Source organism: Silene latifolia, unplaced genomic scaffold, assembly GCF_048544455.1.
Source record: "Silene latifolia isolate original U9 population unplaced genomic scaffold, ASM4854445v1 chrun_scaffold_16, whole genome shotgun sequence".
Classification (NCBI taxonomy): Eukaryota; Viridiplantae; Streptophyta; class Magnoliopsida; order Caryophyllales; family Caryophyllaceae; genus Silene; species Silene latifolia.
Window position 1 is genome coordinate 2139410 of NW_027413123.1, and position 24901 is coordinate 2164310.

Genomic DNA, 24901 nt, shown 5'->3' on the forward strand with positions numbered 1-24901 from the left:
ATTGGAGGTGCTCCGGTTACTTGGAATGATGTTTTGCCTATGAGGCAAATGGTTGGGTCCTGTAATCTAGTTGAGGTAAAGTCTATAAGGACTTTTTTCACTTGGAACAATAAGCATGAGAGTGGTACTAGGATTTACAGCAAGCTAGATAAGGTATTTATCAATAGAGACTCGTTAAATATCTTTCCTGAGTGCTATGCAAATTTTTTGCCAGAGGGCTTATTTGATCATTGCCCATGTTTGGTGAATTTTCAAGTCAAAGATTTCAGGAAGAGGTCCTCATTCAAGTACTTCAATATGTGGTCTTTGGTTGAAGAGTTTAAAGGTATTGTCAGTCAAAATTGGGTGAAGAATGTTAGAGGATCCCCCATGTATAAAGTGGTGACTAAATTTAAAGCTCTTTAGAAAGATTTAAGGGAGTTGAATAACAAGAACTTTAGTGATATTGAAAATATTACTAGAGTGACTGAACTTTCCCTCAAAGAGTTTCAAGTCAAGTTGAGTAAGGATCCTTTAAATAAGGAATGGTGTGAGGCTGAGTCTGCTTGTGCCAAAGAATTAATCCTGTTGAAACAAGCAAGAGATCAGTATTTACTCCAAAAGTCTAAGGAAAAGTGGATGGCTGATGGTGATGATAACACAGCTTATTATCATGCCAGCATCAAGCATAGAAGAATGAGGAATAAAGTTTATCAAGTCAAGGATAAGAATGGCAACTTGTGTACTCAGCCAGATGAGATTCATGAGGCATTTGAATCATATTATAAGGATCTACTGGGGAGTTCTAATGTTGTGTGTGTTGTTAACATAAAAATTGTCAGGAAAGGAAAGTGTATTACTGAAGCTCACAAAGCTATTCTTGATGCGCCTGTAACAGATGAAGAGGTAAAAGTGGCTATGTTTTCCATACCTGGTACCAAGGCCCCTGGGCCAGATGGATATAGTAGCCAGTTCTTTAAGGATGCGTGGGCTACAGTAGGGAAGGATGTGACAACTGCTGTGCAAAATGTTTATCAGGCTGGGAAGCTTTTGAAGGAATGTAATGCAACCATTCTTACCCCGATACCTAAAACTGATGTACCTGAAACTGTCCTCCAATTTAGGCCTATAGCTTGTTGTAACACAATATATAAATGTGTTGCAAAAGTCATTTGTAATAGGCTAAGTTCTATCCTACCTGAACTCATTAGCCATTCTCAAAGTGCTTTTGTGAAAGGTAGGGACATTGTTGGGAATATTTTACTCACTCAAGACTTGATCAAGATGTATAAGAGAAAAGCTTGTTCACCTAGAATCCTGATGAAAGTGGACCTGCAAAAAGCCTATGATAGTGTTGAATGGTCTTTTTTTGCGTGAGATGCTTGATGCCTTGGGTTTTCCTACTCATATGGTGGAGCTTGTGATGCAATATGTGACTACCACCACATACTCTATCTCCCTTAATGGTAATTTGTTTGGATTTTTTCAGGGTAAAAGGGGCTTGAGGCAGGGTGATCCCCTCTCACCACTGCTGTTCACTTTATGCCTTGAGTACTTGAGCAGGTTGATTGAATGGGTCTAGTACAAGCCTGATTTTAGATTTCATCCATTATGCAAGAGGGTTCAGTTAAGTCATCTGTGTTTTGCAGATGATTTGATCATGTTTTGCAGAGGGGATAGACAGTCTGTTGTGCTTTTACTGAGAGCTTTTAAAACTTTTTCTCAAGCTTCTGGTTTGAATATGAACCTTAGTAAGTCCAATATATATAGCAATGGAGTTGAGGAGAGTACTATGATGATGCTTGAAAGAATTTCTGGAATGAGAAGGGGGAAGATTCCTTTTAAGTATTTGGGTGTGAATATTACTCCTAAGAGGCTTGGGGTGGATGACTGTCATTGCCTCATTGATAGAATCAGTGCTAAAATTCAGGCTTTGGGGGCTAGGAAGCTTTCATATGCTGGTAGATTGGTCCTTATAAAATCTGTTTTGAGCACTCTGCACAACTATTGGGCACGCATCTTTATTCTTCCAAAGACAATTATTAATAGAATTGAAGTATTATGCAGGAAGTTTTTATGGCATGGTACTGATAATATAGGGAGCCCTGCTTTGGTTGCCTGGAATCAGGTATGCCAATCTGCTAGGAAAGGTGGGCTAGGTTTGAAGCATTTGTATTGGTGGAATGTGGCAGCAGTTGCCAAATACGTTTGGTGGATTGCTATTAAAGTTGACCACCTGTGGGTTAGATGGATACATGTTGTATACATCAAGCAACAGGACTGGTTTGCTTACTCACCAGGTATTACTGCAAGTTGGGCTTGAAAAAAATTATGTTAGGTAAAGGAGCTCATTAAACCTTTCCTCCTCAGTCAAGGGACAGGTGCCTACTCTATTAAACAGGGGTATCAGTGGCTTATAGAGGAGGGTACTGATAAGGATTGGCATCCTTGGATGAGCAATTCTTTGCTTATTCCTAGGCATAAGTTCACTATTTGGTTGGTTGCCCATAGGAGACTGTTAATAATTGACAGGCTTATGAGGTTGGGAATTGTGCAGGAGAATGTATGTTATCTTTGTGCTGCTGCTGAAGAATCTATAGATCATTTGTTCTTTCAGTGTCCATTCAGTGGTAGATGTATGTGTCTGATGCAGGGTTGGTTACAGATAAATTTGCCCTTGCAAGGCTTCATTGAGTGGTGGGTTCAGTTTCGTTCTCAATCTCTTGTGATGAAGCAGGTGTTAGCAATGGTTTTGGCAAGTCTCTGCTACCAGATATGGATTTGTAGGAACAAATGCCGAGTTGATGGACTAGTACCCACTCCACGAGTGCTAGTACACAAATGCAAAGCAGAGATCAGTTTGAGACTTCGTGGGAGGCAGTTTAGGCATAGCAGTAATCGAGTGCAAGGATGGTTAGACATGATTTTTATGGATACTTGTAAATAGGTGAACAAAAATAGTATATGACCTTTTTGTAAGGGCGATTTTGATTAATATATAATACTTACTCTTTCCCAAAAAAAAAACTTCTACTTAAGATTTCTTCTTAAGTTTGTATCCTACCTTAGGATAGTTGCGATTTACAAAACTCATGCAAGATGATTTTAAAATCGAACTATATCAAATCATACCTGAATACAATGAAGCGTTGTTATTGCGTGCAAAACCCTTTGCCACCAACCAACCAAGCTAAATAAATATTTTCATGTTTATGCTTATTTCGGACTCTTGTGGAGTTGAGACTAGATAAAGCATTTCAGACTCATAACATGACTCTTGGAGTTGAGTTTAGATAAAGCATTTCGGACTCATAACATGACTCATGTCCACTTAGGTTTCGAATCAATAATCTTATTCTCAGTTTGTGGCTCTTGAACATTTTCTCCCACTCTGTCTTTAAGAAATAAACTCCTTTTCTCAAAAGTCAGCATCACGAGCCACAAACTTGTTGTTCTCGTGATAGTTGGGTTACAAAGCCACACGCTTTCTTCCGGAACAAGCAACAACTTAGGTACCATGCCTAATCATATCATATATGAATTGTACTTGATTGCTTTAACTATGTTTTTGTTTTAGTGGGAAAAATAAATATTAGACAAATTGTGATAGAAACTACTTCTAACTTTATAGTAAAGATTCAATCATATCGTAATGAAAGTGAACTTGTGATACCATATCACTCTCTATTGGTGCAGATAAAAGTCATCACTTTATTGTTCCCCATTTTAACAAAGTACTAATACTTCGGTTTTTATACTTCATAAGAAGAATTCATTGAAATTATTCAAAGAATTTCTCTTCTCACCTCATTAAGCGGATACCAAGTATCTGCCTAGTTTGTCGGTAAAAGAGAAGAAGTAATAATGACCTTCTCAGATTGAAAATATATTCAATCATACGCATTGAAGTGTAATTTAGTAAATAACTTATTTTATGCGCTATACTTTTCAAGAAAAGTCACGAAAACATCTTGCTTTGAATACAAGATTCGCACATTTCATGAGATTCACAATCAAATGGTGTGGGATACTAGTCAAAACTAGTTTCTAAATACGAATTTCAATCGGGAATTGAGAAAAGATTGGGGTCACCAACTTGAGTCTTGTTTATATGACATTTATTCTTAGTTTGAATATAATTACCTTGATTTGTATGGTCTCACCATAAACTTAATCGTGGTATGTAAGGGAACAACTCTTGTTTTAATTGCATAATAGAGAAACCCTTTGCGTTTTATACAAAAACTTGAATTATATTCTTATTTAGACTTAGTGTACATCATAACAATTATTGAGGTACAATTATAAATACAAAACTAAAATGAGTACACTACAACATTAATATGTTCATGGATGAAATGGTAACTACCCTAGTTCCATTCATACAAATTTCTGAACTTATTCTTGCTAGTCATCGTACGATTATTCAATGTTATTATTCTAAGGATTTACAAGACCCTCGGATTGTGTTATGAACACATCCTCCTCTAAATACCCATTTAGAAAGGTGGTTTTGACATCTTTTTGCTAGATTTTATAATCATGAAATGTGGCAATTTCTAACATGATTCACAGATTTGTGTCAAATACTCATGACGTGATAATTCACAAGAATGCAATGTAAATGTCATTGATATTCAAGAAGGAATATGTTGGAGTCACACGACCAACTTCCTTGATCTTTACTTATTTGGGGTTTGTATCTATTTTAGTGTCTAACACCTTCTCTTTCGAGCCTAGTTCCATCCTTAACAATTAAGATAGGTACTTACTTCTTATTCCTTCCACTCACTTTAAGAATTTCTACTTGATGAAGACTTATCTTCATATAAATTCCTAGTTAATCCTTCACAAGGATGAACTCTATTGTAGTATTTGGTCAATCAAAATTTCTAGAAAATCTATTTACCAATTTAACATTGTCATGTTCTTAACAACTTAAGTGCTTAATGACAAATGTTTAGGTTGAGGAATAAGACTTTTTGAACCGTGGATACATAGAAGATATTATCAAAATATATTGACTAATCATTACCTCTAGTCATATTTCTTCACAAGAAATCATACATAGGCATGTTAGGAATTTTAGGATGCTAATATTATATGACATAGGACCACTCCTATTGAGTTCTATGGAATAGAACGATTCCTATGGAACTAGTCCATGCCCTATTTAAACGGTTCATTTGATGATTTAGAAAGAGATTATACTTGTCATTAGTAATAGTGGTTTAGCGGAGACTTGTGTTATAATCAAATGATATCTTATATGAGTAGGAGCGATGATAAAGAACAATATAAAACAACGAAATAATGGGAAAAGAAACATTCATCATTAAACTATGAAAACATTTTAGCATGTTTTTGCATTTATATAATGACCTCCACCCAATTATATAAATGATTCAGATATCCAAATCCATATTAACTCGGGCACGGAGAAACCGATACATCCCTCATTAATATAACTCGGTGGGTTAACTCTTTAATCGATTCTACAATTAGAACTCTCGGTCGATGAAATTACGTTAAGTTCATCTTCTAGCCCCGGAACATAAGACTAGTCTTCATGTCCCGTTGAGTCCAACCAAAATTCGCGTGTAATAACTTGTTATTACCCCACTTACCCAATAAAAAATGAAAGTACCCCGGGAAACCGAATCTACCCCAAATGTCAAAGGGATTCATGGGTCTTACTATTTGGGAAGGCTAATCTCAATTTTAAATTTGTGAGAGGTCTTGTCGATTTATTATCTATCACTTTTATGTGAACTATATTGGTGAACTAATGATAATTATAATCGACATGGTCGAAAAGACGATGTGCAAATATAAAAATGCATGTGATGTTAATGGCGATTTGGCAATGCATGTAACATATAAAGGAAAAATGCAAAGCAATAAATAAATTTCCTAGTATGGCCTTTCCTAAAATAGAAAATCTAATAATCTATTACAAATTCAGAAACCAACTCCTGTGGTCCATAGAATCATCTTATGGCACGCCATCCAAGAGAACTCCATCTTGTCGAAACACCTTCCGAATGGCACCATCTTGAAGAACTCCGGAATAACAAATATAATAAAATACATAGTTATTCCTATTATACATTTGTAATATGAAAAACTATTAAAAATAAAAGTGATACGAGATCACATTAAATTACAACCGAATCGGTAATCCCTTACAATACGGGTAATACCGATTAAAACTAAGGCCATACTAAGATAAAATTACATAATTCAAAATTACATAAATAAAATGACATTCATCAATGAAATATGCAGCAATATTATATGATCTAACATGCCAAATTAAGTGCCAAATCGCTCTATTTAAACCTTATATTGTATATAATCCGGTTTTATGGAAATGCGTGATAATAACTTATTAAAATCACAATTCAATACTTAAATTAAATTTAAGCCCAAGTTAATTATTCTAACCTTCTTAGGACTCAAAAATTAGTCTTCACTCAATTTTTGACAATTATTCAACTTGATTTTCTATTATTGCTTATTAAACTTCTCTTAATCATAACAATTATGAAATAATTCCCAATAAATCATAAAAATTTGGAAAAATTCGAAATCACATTTTTTTAAATACTGGAATATTATCAAGATTCCAAAAACTCAATAAAATTTGCCCACAAAATATTTAAAATTTATTTCATTAATAAATCATATAAATCATAACTTTTACCATTTAATTCCAAATTAAACATAAAAATTATGAAAAAATCAAAATCAAAATTTTGAACATTCTTAAATAATTTCCAGAACATGGAAATGGCAAAATTTTAATCAAAAATTTTGAATTAATTTTTTTTTTTTTTGGTAAAAGGTAAATTTTATAAATTGAGCACAAAATACATCAACTATTATAGTCTGAAGGATTCCTCAGACTACTACAAATCACTTAAAATATTACATGAGTTTTTCTATCCACACTAGATCCTTCCTAGCTAAATTCCCTTTGAGTTGGTTGTTAATTTTAGTCCGGATTTCGTATTGTATCATTGTCACACATCCTTCAGGTCTTAGCAGCTTCATGTCATGTCTGCATCCATTCCTTTGTCTCCACACATGGTACGTAACAGCATTTAGAATGCTATTTAGTATGCCAACCTTCAATCTAGTCAGACGAGCAGTCCTCGCCCAGACGTGATCTCTGGTATCAGGCATCTTCACATCCACCCAGTTCTGAATCCTCAACATTATTGCTTCACTATACGGGCATTTAAAGAACAGATGGTTGGGTGTTTCCTCCTCGTTGCCACAGATGCAGCAGCTATTATCGTTGCTGATGTTAAGGCGAAACAGCCTGTCTTTGGTGTTGAGACCCTGGTGTTGCACCATCCACGCAATCATCCCATGTTTGGGTACTGTCCATTTGTTCCAGACCTGGTGATGCCATCCCACCTCTGGTATAACCCGGTGCAGCCAAACGTAGCCTTTTCTAACAGTATACTCTTTGCCAGGTATCATGCTCCATTCATTCTGAGAGTATGCGATCTGCAGCTCGTTTTTAATTTTGCAAACCTTCTTCCACGTCCAGCTAACATCACTAGGGCATTGGTACTCCCTCCATCCAGTCCTTTTTAGATAGGTGCTATGGATCCATTTAACCCAGAGCTTGTCAGGGTGAGCATGGATCCACCATAAGAGCTTACCAATTGCAGCTTTATTTCGTATGCATTCATCCTTCAGTCCCAAACCTCCTTGCTTCTTTTCTGAACATATTTTAGCCCAGGCTACTGTAGGTGTTTTTGTAAATTCAGAGCCTCCACACCAAAGAAAGTTCCTACATATGGCTTCAATCTTAACAATGACACCCTTGGGGAGAATGAATATGGACGCCCAGTATGAATGGAGAGTCTTGTAAATATGTTTAACCAGAATTAATCTCCCTGCATAAGACAGTTTTTTTGTACCCAAGTTCCTGATTCTGTCTAATACCTTATCAATGATAGGCTGGCAGTCTTTAATATTCAATTTAGAGGGTTTGATGGGTACCCCTAAGTACTTGAAAGGCAATGCTCCTTCAACACACCCAGACACCTGGACAATGTCACTTCTTATATCAGCTGGTACTCCATTAAAGTACACGTTAGACTTGCCCTTACTCATCTGTAACCCAGATGCCTTAGAGAAAGTAGAGAAGGTTCTAAGAAGTATCATCATTGATCCCACATCTCCCTTACTGAATAATAGAAGGTCGTCAGCAAACATAAGGCTACTCAACTTCATATTTTTGCATAGGGGGTGATATTTGAAGTTCATAGTGGAGGTAGTAAAAGCAAGGAGTCTGGTAAGGTATTCCATACATATTGTGAAGAGTAAGGGGGAAAGGGGGTCTCCCTGCCTCAATCCCCTTTGTCCTTGAAACCACCCAAAAGAATCACCATTCAGAGATAATGTGTAGCTAGCAGAGGTGACACATTCCTTGATGAGATTGAGGAATTGATTAGGAAACTTGAGTTCAGTCATCACCTGAAACAGAAACTCCCATTCAACTGAGTCGTAAGCCTTTTGTAGGTCAATTTTAAAGAGGCACCTAGGGGAGACTGCCTTTCTTCCATAAAGCTTAACCAAATCTTGACATATGAGGATGTTTTCCATGATACTTCGACCTTGGATAAATCCTCCTTGAGTGAGGGAGATGAGGTGAGGAAGAACTTTGGCCAGACGAGAGCATAACAGTTTGGATATACATTTATACACCACATTTTTATTACTAATAAAGTTGCCCTTTTATCGATTTTAACACATAAAAATCAATAAACATACCAAATAAATCAAAATTAATCATGAAACTTTATATCTGATGTTCTTAATCTATATACAACATTAAGGAAAAATTTAATGCCATCAAATTCATTTTAGCTATTTTTGCTAAAAATAGTCACTATTTATATCATTTTAACCATTAAAATTATAAATCATGCATGATAAATCACATTTATCTCAAATTTTACATACAATGTTTAAACTATGCATGTGACAACATATTAAAATTTCATGGCCTGTTTCAAAGTTTAACTATTTTTAGTCATTTAACCTCCATTTATAGCATTTTTATCACATAAAAATCATAAATCATGCAATATTAATCACATTAATACGAAATTTTACATACAATAAGTAAAATATGCATGTGAGGTCATACTAAAATTTCATGGTCAGAATCAAAGTTTAACTATTTTTAGTAAAAAAAAATGCCATTTTATGCATTAAAATGCAATTATTTCACTAAAAATCATTAAAATAAGCAATAATCATCCACAAATCATCAATATGACCTAAATATATTTAAGGACCAGAATACATAACTTGCAAAATAATTTCGTGGCTTTATCACATACATCACAAAATTTCTAGTTTTAATTAAGTTACATTTAACTCGGAAAACCCAAACCGATTATGCATGCACGACCAAGTGCTCTGATACCACTTGAAAGGATTAAATAAGCCTCTAAATAAACTCATTTAATTTATTATCTAAATTACTCTTATGTTTAGTCATTAGATCTAGTGCATGCATAACAAAAATAACAAGATTAGGAGAAAACTGTTTTCTTACATTGATGAGACGGAATAATGGGCACTAGATTTGGACTCCTTCCTAATCTAGATCTTGAGCTAACTAACATAGGATGATCCTCCAAAACTTCATAGTTTCAATGATGTGAACACCTCTTCTTAGTTGCACCAAGACTACACGCAAAAATACTACTAATAATGACTAGTTATTATGTAGTATTATTCCCTAATTTTACTAATATTATTAATATTACTACTCTTAGTAATAGATGATTAATATTAGTATTTTGTGTGAGTTTTTGAGGTTTGAATGTAGAGAATAATCATAAAAAGAGTAGTAAAAACAAAAACAATGATGCTCTTATAAGAGCATTTTCACGGCACACACACCACACAAGTGGAGTATTTTTGTCTCTTAAATTATTCACATGCAAATGAGTAGAGTGTAATACTGACTGAAATGATTACGGTGACATAATAAGATGTCATCACATGACAATATCACATGATCTTATCTAAAAATTTGGACAAACCAAAAGAGTATAATATACTCCATATGGTCGGCCATCATGTGCCACTTTAGTCCATTTTTATTTTTCACATTTGTCCCACAAATGCTTATAAGTCATGTGATCAATTATCTTACATAATTAATTATTAATATAATCATTTAACAATTAAATATTATAATTAATCTTATAATATACTCCCAACACTTAAGTAGTATACTACCATTATATCAATATATAACGAGACACATAATTAGTAGTTAGTTAAATTTACAACTCCTTGTAAATATAAATAACTTATTACCTCTACCTTAAAATATTTATAAAACCTCAACTAATTTAGTAACTCAACATTTAATTACTAAATTAAATCTTATTTAATCATATTACAATAAGATATACAATTCAACTCACATAAAGAGGGATTAATTAATTATCTATTTGGGTTTCATCCTTTAGGTGTGACCTTAAGAGATCAACTGACCATCACCGTCAAACGACAGTAATGTCAAACTCTAGTCAGTCAATCATTACCGATTAATGTTGATCAGTTGATTTATATAAATGAATCATCCCTTTATATATTCTTACCATGAGTTTCAATAATGTGATCGCACCATTTTTGAGGACACATACACCAACACAATGTGCTTAACCCTCAACCACAACAAACTTTTGTGCCTCAACCTCAACAACAACAAAATGCCTATGTTCCACCACAACAAAGGTACAATTACCCACTGGGCCATCAAAGTCAAAACCAACAACAAAGGCCGCCTCAATAAAATTTCCAACCAAACCAAGGTACACCACCCCAAAATATCCAACAAAATAATCAATGGGGGGAACAAACTAGAAGCCTTGGTGATGCAAATGATTAAGGCTCAAACCGAGTTGGTGGCTCAATATCAAAAGAGTGGCCAAGCTCACAATGTCGCAATCAAAATGCTAGAGCAACAAATGGCTCAACTAGCCGCCTATCACTCTCAAAGGAAGACGGTTCAACTACCACCCCAAGGTGAGCAACCACATTAGATGGTTAATGCCATCCAATTGAGGAGTTGTAAGAGTTATAATGAGCCATCCATGAATTTGGATGATTAGGTGGTAAGTAAAGAGTCCAAGCTTGGGGGAAGTGACAAAAAGAAGGCTAGTGAAGAGCCTCCTATTAAGATTCGCGTGCCATTTCCTCACCGCTTAGTAATGCATAAGAAAAAGAGTAAGCTTGGTACCAAGGATGATGAGCCCCATATGCATAAAGAAAGTGAGAGGTGCTTATTGAGAAGGAGGTCTCTCCTAATGCTAAGGAAGGTGACGCCGTTTAAAAGAAGGTGGATGATCATATTGTGGTTGAGAAGGAGAAAGATATAGAGGATGCTCCTCAAAAGGAAGTTGTTTAAATTTAAGTGCCGTTTCCCCGCCGCCTAGCCAAGAACGAGAAAGAGAGTAAGTTTGGTAAGTTCTTGGAAGTTGTTAAGAATTTACAAGTTACCATTCCATTCATTTAATTTCATACCCAAGTCCCTTAGTACTCCAAATTCATGAAAGAAATCCTCTCAAAGAAGCGATCCTTCAATGAGGTTGAGACCATAGCTTTCACCTAAGAGTGTAGTGCACTCTTACAAAACAAGTCTCCCCTAAAACTTAAGGATCCCGGTAGCTATTCTATTCCTTGCACTATAGGCACATATACCATTAATAAGGCCCTTTGCGACCTAGGTGCTAGTGTAAGCATCATGCCCTATTATATTTGTGAAAATCTTAACATGGGTGCTTTAAAATGCACTCATATTACTTTGCAAATGGCGGACCATTCTTTAAAGCAACCTTTAGGTGTCTTAGAAGATGTGCTCGTCAAAGTTGGCAAGTTTTTCATACCCTTTGACTTCTTCATACTTGATATGGCCAAGGACTCACAAACCCCAATTATATTAGGTAGGCCATTTTTGCACTCCGCGGGAGCGTTAATTGATGTGAAAAATGGGAAGTTGACTTTAGAGGTGGGCAATGACCGGGTTATCTTTAGCAAAAACAACACCATTAAGAGACTAATGTCACAAGAGTCTTGTTATTCACTTAACACTGTGGACTCTATTCTTGTTTCTTCTACACCTCGATCCTTACTGACGGATCCGATGGAGGTCGATATTTGTGTTGATTGTTTTGCAGGTGAAGATTTTAAGAGCACTAGTGCTAAGAGTGCTAAGAAGGGATACTCGTGGAAAAGCATGAAGTGGATGAAAAATTTAAAGAGTGCTATGAATGAAAGCTTGGGAGGTGGCGAGCACAAGGAGGAAAATTGATCAAATGATCTTCTTACGTCGTGTGGGACATTAAACCATTTTTTCTGGGGAGGCAACCCAAGCTTTTATTTGTTTTTGTTTTTAATTTTTCGCAAATTTATTATTTTCATATATTTAGAAATAAAATTACTAGACTTGACGATGTTTTGTTTTGTGATTTATAGGTGAAGGAAGAAGAAAAGTAGGCTCAAAGAGTATATTCACACGTCCCCATGCTAGAAACCCCGTTCGAGGACGTAACTTTATAAAGCGGGACGGAATTAAAACAATACGGTGTAGCGAAAAAGTCAAACTGGACACGGTCAACCCCGATCGGGGTGGGCTAGCCTCGATCGGGAACGTAAGTTTCTACTTTTTTTATTTACTCCAAAACGGGTGAGAAGGAATCATTCATATGCTACATACATCAAACCCGACGGTACTTCCCTTCATCTCCTCTCATTTTGTGCTTATTTTTGTTAGAAATTGGTTAGATTGTGTTCTATTATTGTTTTTAGGATGAATTAGTATACTAAAACTATTATGCTTATTTGGATGAATTTTAGCTTTCCTTAAGATGAAATTTTTGTTTTAAAATTTCAGAAAATGGCTCCTAAGAAAGATACTTCACAAGGTGCTACAAAGAGAAGGAGAGGTGAGGCGGAGGAATCCCATGTCACGGAGGATGTAGTGATGCAGGAAACCCCGGCTTGGCATGATCCGACATATCCCAATGTTGTCTTTGCTAGCAAAAAGCAATGGGACAATTAGGTCATCTTGAGAAGCAAAGGTATGAAGGCTACAAAATTTATTATTCATGATTCTCTTAAGCATATTGGAATTGAGAAAAGAGTTAAGGCTTTGTTTACAAATCTTGAAATGAAGCATGCCTACACTATGAACTATAAGACCTTCCCCGAACTCACACTTGAGTTCTTGAGTTCTTTTCAATTTCATAAATCTCAAAAGAAGGATCTTATATATGGTGTCAGTTTCCGATTGTTTAATCATGATTATAATATGTATCTTGGTGAATTTGCTGAAATTTTTCAATTGAAGCATGAAAAGTTGCATACTAAGTCTCCCGAGTATTACAACCCCAAAATCACATGGCAATCCATTTCCCATTTCCCCTTTGTTGATTGGGACCATGTCCTGCATCAATACATTCTGTAATACCCCGTATTTTATATAATAAATTAAATGGATATTATTAATTATTAATTATTATACAATTTATATTACTAATTATATCGGGTTATTTGATTGAGTCGATAATGACGTTGAGCTATCGTAAGTTATTTGAGACGGGTTTATATGGAATTCGAAATGTGAGCTGACCCATTGAGCTGGCCCATTAACTGTTCAGCCCAATTAAACCCTAAAGCCCATTTAGCCCTAATTACCCTAAACTAAACCTAATTAACCTAAACACTACCCTAACCCTTCCCTCAACCCGCCTCCCTCGCGCCTCCCTTTTCATCAGCCCAGATCTCAACCCTCACGGATAGAGAGAGAGAGAGAGAGAGAGTGAGCAAGGTGTTGATGGCGTTGCAAGGAAGCCCTAGGGGCGATTGACGACGGTCGTAGGTGGCCCTGGTGACGGTTGTGGTGGCGGAATCAGGTAAGAGTCAATCCCTTTCCTCTGTTTTCAGTTTTCTGTCGAGTTATTGGTGGTTGTTTCGTGTCTTATAGGGGGGTTGATGGTGGTTGTTAGCAGGGTAAGGGAGTAGGGTGGTTAGTGACGAGTGTTGTAGTGGTGGTTAGGGTGGTTATAGGTGGTGGTTGTGGCTGTGCAAGGCGGCATCGACATGGGGGTAGGAAACGGGTTTCAGATGCGGTTTTCAGGGGAGTTTAGACAGGTGGGTTTTGGGTGGCACCACCGTGGACTAGGGGGAGGTCGAAACGGTGGTGCTGTGGTGTCGGTGTTCGTGGGTTGGCGGCGAGAAGAATGGTGGTGGTTTGGGCAGGGGTTGGTTAAAGGTTGCGGTGGTGGGGAGTTGAGAAAAGGGGTGTTTGGGAAGGCGTGGTGGTGAACCAGGCCAAATGGCGGCCATGGTTGGACGCGCCGGCGAGGGTCGACCCCACTGAGGGTGGTCGTGGGTGGCTGGGTCAGAGTGGGTGTTGGGGCTGGTGGTTGACACGGCCTCGTGGTGGCCTGTGGTGGCGGGTGAGTGCGTGTGAAGGGGTGGTGTTGATGACGAGGTGTGTTTTAGTTTTGAAACGGGTTTTTCATGGTTTAATCGTTATATTTCGATAATGGGTCACATGCTTAATTAATTAATTTAATTCTGAGTTATTTAATTAAAATGATTAAAGACGGGTTTAAGTCGGGTTGTTGAATTGTTTTATGTTTGATTCGGGTTTTCTTAAAACGTTTAATTCGTTTAATATTTTATTATCACATTAGTTATTTAATTTAAATTCCCGAGTCATTTGAATAAATTATTCCCGAGTCAATTAAATAATTTATTTAATTTAATTCCCGAGTTGATTAAAATAATTAGAGATGGATTTTGAGTCGGGACTGGTTAAAGTGGAAAACTACTATATCGGGAAAGTTTCTATTTTGGGGAGATTTCTATATTTAGTAGTTAGTAATTATAAATATTATAATTGTTCTAGGTGACGGATTCGTGAAGGATCGATAAATCAAATTCATTGCTTTACTTTACTGGATCGCTTAATCGCTTAATTGGAATTCTTTGGCACTTTGAGGTAGGGAAATACACTTGTCCTATTATCGTCATAGTTGAATTGTGTTGATTTGATTCCTGGTTGTTGATTTACGTTATCATTTATATTCGGAAAGGTGATTGACTGATTTGATAGTATTGAGTATGATATCACAACATCGGGTAATCGGCATGACTTTATGATTTATTAGTTGATGAATTATATACATATTGCATTGCATTAATTATGTTGAGCATTTCATATGCATTGGAGTTGGAGGATGATGTGGTGGGACGATGTTGAGATACGATGTGATGTTGTGATAAGGCCCGGGCGGGTTCGGAGGACTTGCCCTGGTGTCCTCGATTGTTGAGTGGCAGATCGGCCGGTCGATATATAGTCTACCGGGGGATCGGTATGGTCATTTTGGGCGTTCCGGGGAATGAGATGTGAGTGATGAGTTGAGATGGAGATGGAGGTGACGGAGTATCATGCATATCATATTTTATTGTTTTATTGTTTTCCCTACTCAACCTCGTGGTTGACCCTGTGTATTCGTGAACACCTGTGATGATCCGTTTTATGGGGAGCAGACTTGACAGGTTTAAGAGATAGGACGGGAGCTTGATGGGCGTGAGACACTGGATCAAACGACTTAGTAGCTAGATCATCGTCTAGAAGACTTTCACTTTTATTTATGTCAGTTCTTGTAATTTGAGTTGAAAAGAGGATTTGTAATAATTAAGTTAAAATATTATATAAATTGCCTTGGAGTTTAATTTGTTATTCACTACCTCGGGAAACCGAGATGGTAACAGTCCGTTTTATTAGAGAATGTCTTGACGAGGACTTCTTTTATAAACCGGGGTGTTACAAAGTGGTTCCGTTGTGTCGTATGAGTATAAATTCGGAATGAGATTTCCAGCCAGTGTCTGGTTGTATGTGTCCATGATAATTGCTAGTCTGGAGGAATGAAACTCGAACGGAGTCACAAGTAGTGAGTTAATTTAGTCATGTTGTTCGTTCATATAGCGAATTGGTGGGTGTGGTTAATTACGAATGTCCAAACGGGAAATGTAACGTGGTGATTTAAGTGAGTGTGTGTCAACATGGTACGTTAATATTAGTATGACAGATAACAAATATTTGTAAAATTGGTGTAGTTAAATACATTAATCTTTTATGTCATTGTGTTGGGTGCAGTTTAAACATATATTTAATACCAAGAACAAAATTTTATGGATGATAGTCTCGTATGTTAACTTTCCAATATCGCTGTTTACTCGCTTGTTTGACTCGACCAATAAGTTGTAAAATTTGCCAATCGATGTGCATTTGTCATTTATGAATAAATTCCAAGCCCTTTGTTATAAGGATTAAAATATTTCTAAGCTGATAAATATTGCGAACTGGTTGTCTTCATTTTATTGGTGATTCGGTGACTTGACCTAAATCTGTACAGTTATATAAAGGAAAGTCATACTTGACATATTAAGTTATAAATTCTCATAAATCGATTTATTAAGTTTTGAGCCTAATTCTTTTGTTGAGAGATTCCCTATGCTTCTAAAGTATGAAATTACAACGATTAGTGAAATGAATAATTACTAATGATTTTAACTGGTAACGGTAGCTTCCTTGAGAGAGCTTGCATATCGATTGTCTTTGGTAAGGATTAGTTAACTTAAGCGAGAGTTGAGAATCTTTTATCCTTTTTCAGTTGTTAGCAGTAGTTGAGAACTTTGGTAATAATAATGAAGGTTACGAGGACGTAACCATGTTTTTAGTTGGGTAGGATTGTAAAATCTTAATGTTTAATTTCCACTTGTTTGTAGGTTATAGTTGACCAAGTTGACGTTTAGTTGTGGGGTACCTATGCAAATGAGTTCTATATGTTTTGTTCCTACTTCTGTTAGTTGGTTGAGGCGTAAAAGGAGAGTATAAGTTAAACTACTGGTATTGAGTTATGAGTTGTGGGGCCTTTGTGCCGAGTTATGTTTACGGTCCAGTGCGACCATGGTTATTGAGTTACTTGAGTTGAGATCGGAAATTAGATGGAAGATGACAGTGTTCTCAGATGATTATTTAGTTGTTATACAATTGTGTTCTCAGGTAGTTATTAATTATAATTAGTTGGTTAAGTAATGATGAGTTAAACTTCGGGACGAAGTTTATTTTTAGGAGGGCAGAATGTAACATTCCGTATTTGTTATGATTAATTAAAGTGTCAAAAGCGTGTGTTAACCGTGTTAGAAATGCGTGATGTCCGTAAGTACAATAAGCAATACCCTTCTGAGGTTTGGGTACGGGAGCGAACTTCGGGACGAAGTTCATTTTAAGGGGTGAAGACTGTAATACCCCGTATTTTATATAATAAATTAAATGGATATTATTAATTATTAATTATTATACAATTTATATTACTAATTATATCGGGTTATTTGATTGAGTCGATAATGACGTTGAGCTATCGTAAGTTATTTGAGACGGATTTATATGGAATTCGAAATGTGAGCTGACCCATTGAGCTGGCCCATTAACTGTTCAGCCCAATTAAACCCTAAAGCCCATTTAGCCCTAATTACCCTAAACTAAACCTAATTAACCTAAACACTACCCTAACCCTTCCCTCAACCCGCCTCCCTCGCGCCTCCCTTTTCATCAGCCCAGATCTCAACCCTCACGCATAGAGAGAGAGAGAGAGAGTGAGCAAGGTGTTGATGGCGTTGCAAGGAAGCCCTAGGGGCGATTGACGACGGCCGTAGGTGGCCCTGGTGGCGGTTGTGGTGGCGGAATCAGGTAAGAGTCAATCCCTTTCCTCTGTTTTCAGTTTTCTGTCGAGTTATTGGTGGTTGTTTCGTGTCTTATAGGGGGGTTTATGGTGGTTGTTAGCAGGGTAAGGGAGTAGGGTGGTTAGTGACGAGTGTTGTAGTGGTGGTTAGGGTGGTTATAGGTGGTGGTTGTGGCTGTGCAAGGCGGCATCGACATGGGGGTAGGAAACGGGTTTCAGATGCGGTTTTCAGGGGAGTTTAGACAGGTGGGTTTTGGGTGGCACCACCGTGGACTAGGGGAGGTCGAAACGGTGGTCTTTGTGGTGTCGGTGTTCGTGGGTTGGCGGCGAGAAGAATGGTGGTGGTTTGGGCAGGGGTTGGTTAAAGGTTGCGGTGGTGGGGAGTTGAGAAAAGGGGTGTTTGGGAAGGCGTGGTGGTGAACCAGGCCAAATGGCGGCCATGGTTGGACGCGCCGGCGAGGGTCGACCCCACTGGGGGTGGTCGTGGGTGGCTGGGTCAGAGTGGGTGTTGGGGCTGGTGGTTGACACGACCTCCTGGTGGCCTGTGGTGGCGGGTGAGTGCGTGTGAAGGGGTGGTGTTGATGACGAGGTGTGTTTTAGTTTTGAAACGGGTTTTTCATGGTTTAATCGTTATATTTCGATAATGGGTCACATGCTTAATTAATTAATTTAATTCTGAGTTATTTAATTAAAATGATTAAAGACGGGTTTAAGTCGGGTTGTTGAATTGTTTTATGTTTGATTCGGGTTTTCTTAAAACGTTTAATTCGTTTAATATTTTATTATCACATTAGTTATTTAATTTAAATTCCCGAGTCATTTGAATAAATTATTCCCGAGTCAATTAAATAATTTATTTAATTTAATTCCCGAGTTGATTAAAATAATTAGAGATGGATTTTGAGTCGGGACTGGTTAAAGTGGAAAACTACTATATCGGGAAAGTTTCTATTTTGGGGAGATTTCTATATTTAGTAGTTAGTAATTATAAATATTATAATTGTTCTAGGTGACGGATTCGTGAAGGATCGATAAATCAAATTCATTGCTTTACTTTCTGGACTGCTTAACTGCTTAATTGGAATTGCTGGCACTTTGAGGTAGGGAAATACACTTGTCCTATTATCGTCCTAGTTGAATTGTGTTGATTTGATTCCTGGTTGTTGATTTACGTTATCATTTATATTCGGAAAGGTGATTGACTGATTTGATAGTATTGAGTATGATATCACAACATCGGGTAACTGGCATGACTTTATGATTTATCAGTTCAGTGAATTATATACATATTGCATTGCATTAATTACTGTTGAGCATTTCATATGCATTGGAGTTGGAGGATGATGTGGTGGGACGATGTTGAGATACGATGTGATGTTGTGATAAGGCCCAGGCGGGTTCTGGAGGACTTGCCCTGGTGTCCTTAGCTGTTGAGCTGCAGATCGGCTTCGGTCGATATATAGTCTACCGGGGATCGGTATGGCTGGGCGTTCCGGGGAATGAGATGTGAGTGATGAGTTGAGATGGAGATGGAGGTGACGGAGTATCATGCATATCATATTTTATTGTTTTATTGTTTTCCCTACTCAACCTCGTGGTTGACCCTGTGTATTCGTGAACACCTGTGATGATCCGTTTTATGGGGAGCAGACTTGACAGGTTTAAGAGATAGGACGGGAGCTTGATGGGCGTGAGACACTGGATCAAACGACTTAGTAGCTAGATCATCGTCTAGAAGACTTTCACTTTTATTTATGTCAGTTCTTGTAATTTGAGTTGAAAAGAGGATTTGTAATAATTAAGTTAAAATATTATATAAATTGCCTTGGAGTTTAATTTGTTATTCACTACCTCGGGAAACCGAGATGGTAACAGTCCGTTTTATTAGAGAATGTCTTGACGAGGACTTCTTTTATAAACCGGGGTGTTACACATTCATTATCCCGAATTTCGTATTTGGCAAAGGTTTATGGGATGGACTTTCTTTGGTAGGAATGAGCCTCACTCGGTGAGGAAATTGGAGGTTGAAATACTTGGTGCTTTTCTTAATGTTAATGGTGATGAGAATTGGGGGATTAATATCCCTTACCATTTTGCCACACACTTGACCAAACAATGTCATAAGAATAACGCTATTGTCATGGTTGGGTTAGTCACCAAAATTGCTCACAAGTTATGCAAGTTTAACCAAGAAACAACACAATTGGAACCTTTGACTTCCACAAGGGAGGCGGGTGATGGACTTGACTATGCTTATTTTTTTATCTTTGAATTGGTTTCGAAATTCTAATTCAAACATGATTTGGAAAATTGTTATAAATGACTCAATAAGTCTACCGGATAAGATTTCTGAACTCAAGGCCGTAGTCCACACTAAAACCCACCATTCGGCTACATTTGAACCCATTACCTACCTTTTTCCTCTAAGACACAAGACACCCTCCACCATTGAGCAACGTGAGAGAGGTCAATCCTCTCATGCTCGACATTCCACCTCTACCGTTGATATGATGGGTATGATGAGAGACATAAGCCTTAATGTGAATGTCATTCATAATGACCAAAAACTTGCTTTGTGCCCCATATATGATCATTTTGGTAGGCAAGGGTGATGTAAAATTATGGAAACAAACGAGATTGAACAGTACGATGGACTGTTCGTATGCTGGATAGGATAAAATCGTGTATGTTTGTTGATGTAATTAAGTAGTTTTGCAGCGGAATTGTGTTTGTTGTATAGCATATTTCATGAATTTGATGCGAATACGGAGCGGAAGATTTAATTGTGGATTCAAGTGAGGCGGAAGATCCGAATGCACTAGGTGCAACCCGACCTGATCGTGCCACTTGAGGAGTTTTGGGCGAAGCGGAAGTCTTTTTTGTTTTTTTTTTTGTTTTTCTTTGGTGCAAGAATGGAAGGGATATTTGTTTCGATTTCTTATGAAGAGATCGAATCAATGGGATATTTGCTATCGCTAGACCTATAACGATAACAATGGGGGAATTACTCGAAAATGCGTCAAGTAATCCAACTCAAACTTCGGAGCACGTCCTTAGTTCAAGGCAAGACTCGAAATCATCGATCTTTGAAAAGATTGAAACAACAAGTTTCTCTCTCTAAAGAGGTTTTTCTTAAACTTTTGATGGTTACAAATGAGGGAGGCTTGGTCCTTAAATAGGACAAAATGCGTTGGCCTCCAAGAATGCTGATGGGTGATGTCGTCGGCTCTCCCAATCAAACACATTTATAATTCTCAACAAACAACTAGTTAGTGGTAAGTCGAGGTCGATCCATGGGACGGTGGTTACTCAAATCATTCAATCTAATTATGGTTGTGCTTGGGGTTGTCACAATTGTAATGGGTAGATGATTCTAATCTAATAAAAGCAATAAACAAGCAACAAAAGGAAAGATGTAAACAAATGACTAAGAATGCTAGGATATCATGGGTTCATAAGGAAATCATGGGAGTTGATCATACAAACATGTTCTCAATTATAAGCAAGAAATTATTGTTGTAAAGGAACCGAGTTGGTTTATGCCTTACGGTTCTTAGGAAGAGTTGGGTCCCGGAGCTGAATCGATTAGATTGTACAACACCTACAAGTCGACTTACTTTCCCCCTAATAACTTCTATGCATGGTCTAACAAGACTCGAGTTGATTTATATCTTACAAGTCAAGTTGAATAGATAAGAGATGGTTGTAAATGAAAGGATTCATAGGCTTAGCATTTCATCAAACATAACATGTGCATAGGTTGACATCACAACAAGCAAGCAAATTAATTATATGAACATATTATATTAAGCATGAATCAATCCTCATGTTGGTTTCCCTAATTACCCATTAATCCTAGCTAAGAGACTACTCACTCATTATCAAGTTTAGAATGCTAACAAGGTTGTCAATCATATTAACAAGGCAAAACATGATGAACAAGTAAGAAAAATTAACAATAATTAAAACAAGGATTAAGAGAGTTATACCTATGGAGATTCCAAAATAATAATACAAAGAATAATAGAAGTACTCGATGATTGATGGAAGGTTGTCAATCTCCCAATAAACCCAAATGATCTTCTAATTACCCAATAATAAACTTGAATTACTCAATAATAAACTTGAACAATAATTAAAGGAAAGATTAATGTGTGATTTGTGGAAAGATTAAAGAGTAATCTATTCTAATCTACTCCTAATGAAAGCTTAACCTAATCTAAAGAAGGATTGAATTAATCTAAGAAAACTTGATGGTTTGATTATTACAAATGGGGTATATATAATAGAGCATCATTAGGTTAAGCAAGGGTAAAATAGTAAATAACAATGCTAAATGTTGGGTAGGGAATCGCTCCTCTCAAAAGAGATGTCGGTCTCCTTTTAGCTAGTCTTTGAAAAATATGCGCATCTTTAGTGGAGCAAGAAAAGAGACGGTTGCACTGGAAAGGAATCCGAGCGGATTGGTCTCGGGACGAGCGGATTACAAGGCTTTAAGACGAGCGTCTTGAGCATGGGACGCTCGGATAATAGGAAGGGAAGACGAGCAGATTTGGAGGGGGGACGAGCGGATTGTCTCAGGGGACGAGCGTCTTCAGTCTCGGGACGAGCGGATTGGCGGACAGCTTCTTTGTTTGAGCTCGGATTGTAAAACGGACGTCATTTTCTCATCCGGACTCCTATTGGAGTGATTCAAAAGCCTAGATCACTTTTTTTTTCGACGCCATTACATCTAGCATACTTTCAAAGCCAAAGGAGCAACCCTAGGTTTGGTTACAAGCAATTTCTTCTTGCATTGACTTCCTTCTCGTCATCCTTGCTTTTTAACCCTATGGTCCTTCTATATACTCTTTATTCCTACATCCTTGGTCATCATTCTTGCCTTCTCTTCATACTAGTCCATCTAATATCATCAAAAAGCTTCTAAATATGCACGAAAGACGGGCATTTCCGCCTAATTGTCTTCTTTCCTACAAAACATACGAAATGCACTAGGAAAGCAAAATAGAAAGCATTTGACGGATAAAATGGTCATGAAATGTTATAATAGTATGCAAAATAGGCTCAATTAGGGGACTAAATGTGTGCAAATAATATTCACATCAAATGCATTTAATGCTATTTTGTGAGTTCTAGTATGATTGAAGCATAGAACTCACAAAATAGACCAATTTTTCAACTCTTATTTAAACTAGTTTGAAAATGCTAAAAAATAAATTGGAATTCTTCCCCCTTGCTTGGTGCCGCCACCTTCCTTGTTCCCACACGGGTTCAAGGTTCCCACGGGTCTCGAGTCTCACTTGCACAAATTTCCTTTCCTTTAATTGAGCCCACCCATATTTTGTGTGTGAATAATGCATTACTTGGGCTTGGTTTTGCTTGGTCCTTTAAATTGAGCACAACCTCTTCCATGGGGTCCATATTTGCATCATCTCCTCCCTCTTGAAAACGAATTGCCCTCAATTCCTTGATTCCATCGTCATCGACGTAAGAAGATAGATCGCCAATGTTGAAGGTAGCGTGTACTCCATAGTCTCCGGGTAGCTCGATCTTGTATGCGTTATCGCCTACCTTTGATATTACCCTGTAAGGACCTTCCGCACGAGGCATGAGTTTTTTTTTGCTTTTTTCCGGAAACCTGTCATTCCTTAAGTGCAACCACACGAGGTCCCCTTCGTTAAAAGATCTTGGTTGGCGATTCTTGTTCGCCTTGCATTTGTATACTTCATTGATTTTCTCGATCCTTGCCCGGACTTGTTCATGTAGTTTGATCATCGACTTTAATTTGGATTCTACGTCCTTGTGAATGATTTCACCCTTGGGTAGGGGAATGAGATCGAGGGGTAAGTACGGGTTTATGCCATATACGACTTCAAATGGAGAGTGCTTTGTTGCATACGTCGGAGAGCGGTTGTACGTGAACTCCGCATGGGCGAGTTTTAAGTCCCAATCTTTCTGAGTTTTGCTCACGAGACTTCGCAACATCGTACCAAGAGTACGATTTGTTACCTCCGTTTGTCCGTCCATCTGAGGATGATGAGAGGTGCTGAATAAGAGTTTGGTCCCCACCTTTTTCCACAGCGTCTTCCAGAAATAGCTTAGGAACTTGGAATCTCGATCGGAGACGATCGTCCTTGGAATTCCGTGAAGGCGCATGATTTCTCGAAAGTACAAATCTGCCACATTGCTGGCATCGTCGGTTTTGTGACATGCTATAAAATGGGCCATCTTCGAAATCATTCCACCACCACCAGGATTGCATCTTTACCTCTTTGGGTTCGAGGTAATGCCACAATGAAATCCATTGATACATCTTCCCAAGATCGACATGGGATAGGTAAAGGTGTGTATTCCCCGGGTTGGAATTTGCTTTTGGCCATGTGGCAGGTGACACACTTGCGTATCACCTCTTGCACGTCTCCTTGCAGTTGAGGCCAATAGAAATGTTCTTTGAGAATTTCTATGGACTTGGTTACCCCGAAATGCCCTCCAAGTCCACCTCCATGAGCTTCTCGAACAAGGAGTTCTTGAGTTGGAAGTCTTGGAACACAAAGTCTATTACCTCTGAAGACGAAGCCGTCTTGAATAACGAACTCATCATGAGTCCCGGACTTGCAAATCTCGAAGGTTCCTCCAAAGTCGGGATCATGCTCGTAGGAATCCTTTAGCGCTTCAAATCCGAGTAATCGGACATTGAGCACATTCAATAACGAATATCGTTGTGAGAGAGCATCGGCCACCACATTACTTTTGCCATATTTGTATATTGAGGAAAAATGGAAGGATTGTAGGAAGTCCACCCACTTGGCATGCCTCGGGTTCAACTTTTGTTACCCATTGATGTGCTTTAGCGATTCGTGGTCTGAGTGTAGGATGAAATGACTCGGCCGAAGGTAGTGACTCCAATGTTGAAGAGCTCTCACGATCGCATAGAATTCTTTGTCGTATGTCGAGTAGTTGAGCCTGGCTCCGTTCAGTTTCTCGGAGAAGTAAGCGATGGGTCGCTTTCCTTGTATTAGCCTGGCTCCAATTCCAACACCGCTTGCATCACATTCCAGCTCAAACGGTTGTGTGAAATCCGGGAGTGCCAATAACGGTGCCTCATAAAGCTTTTGAAT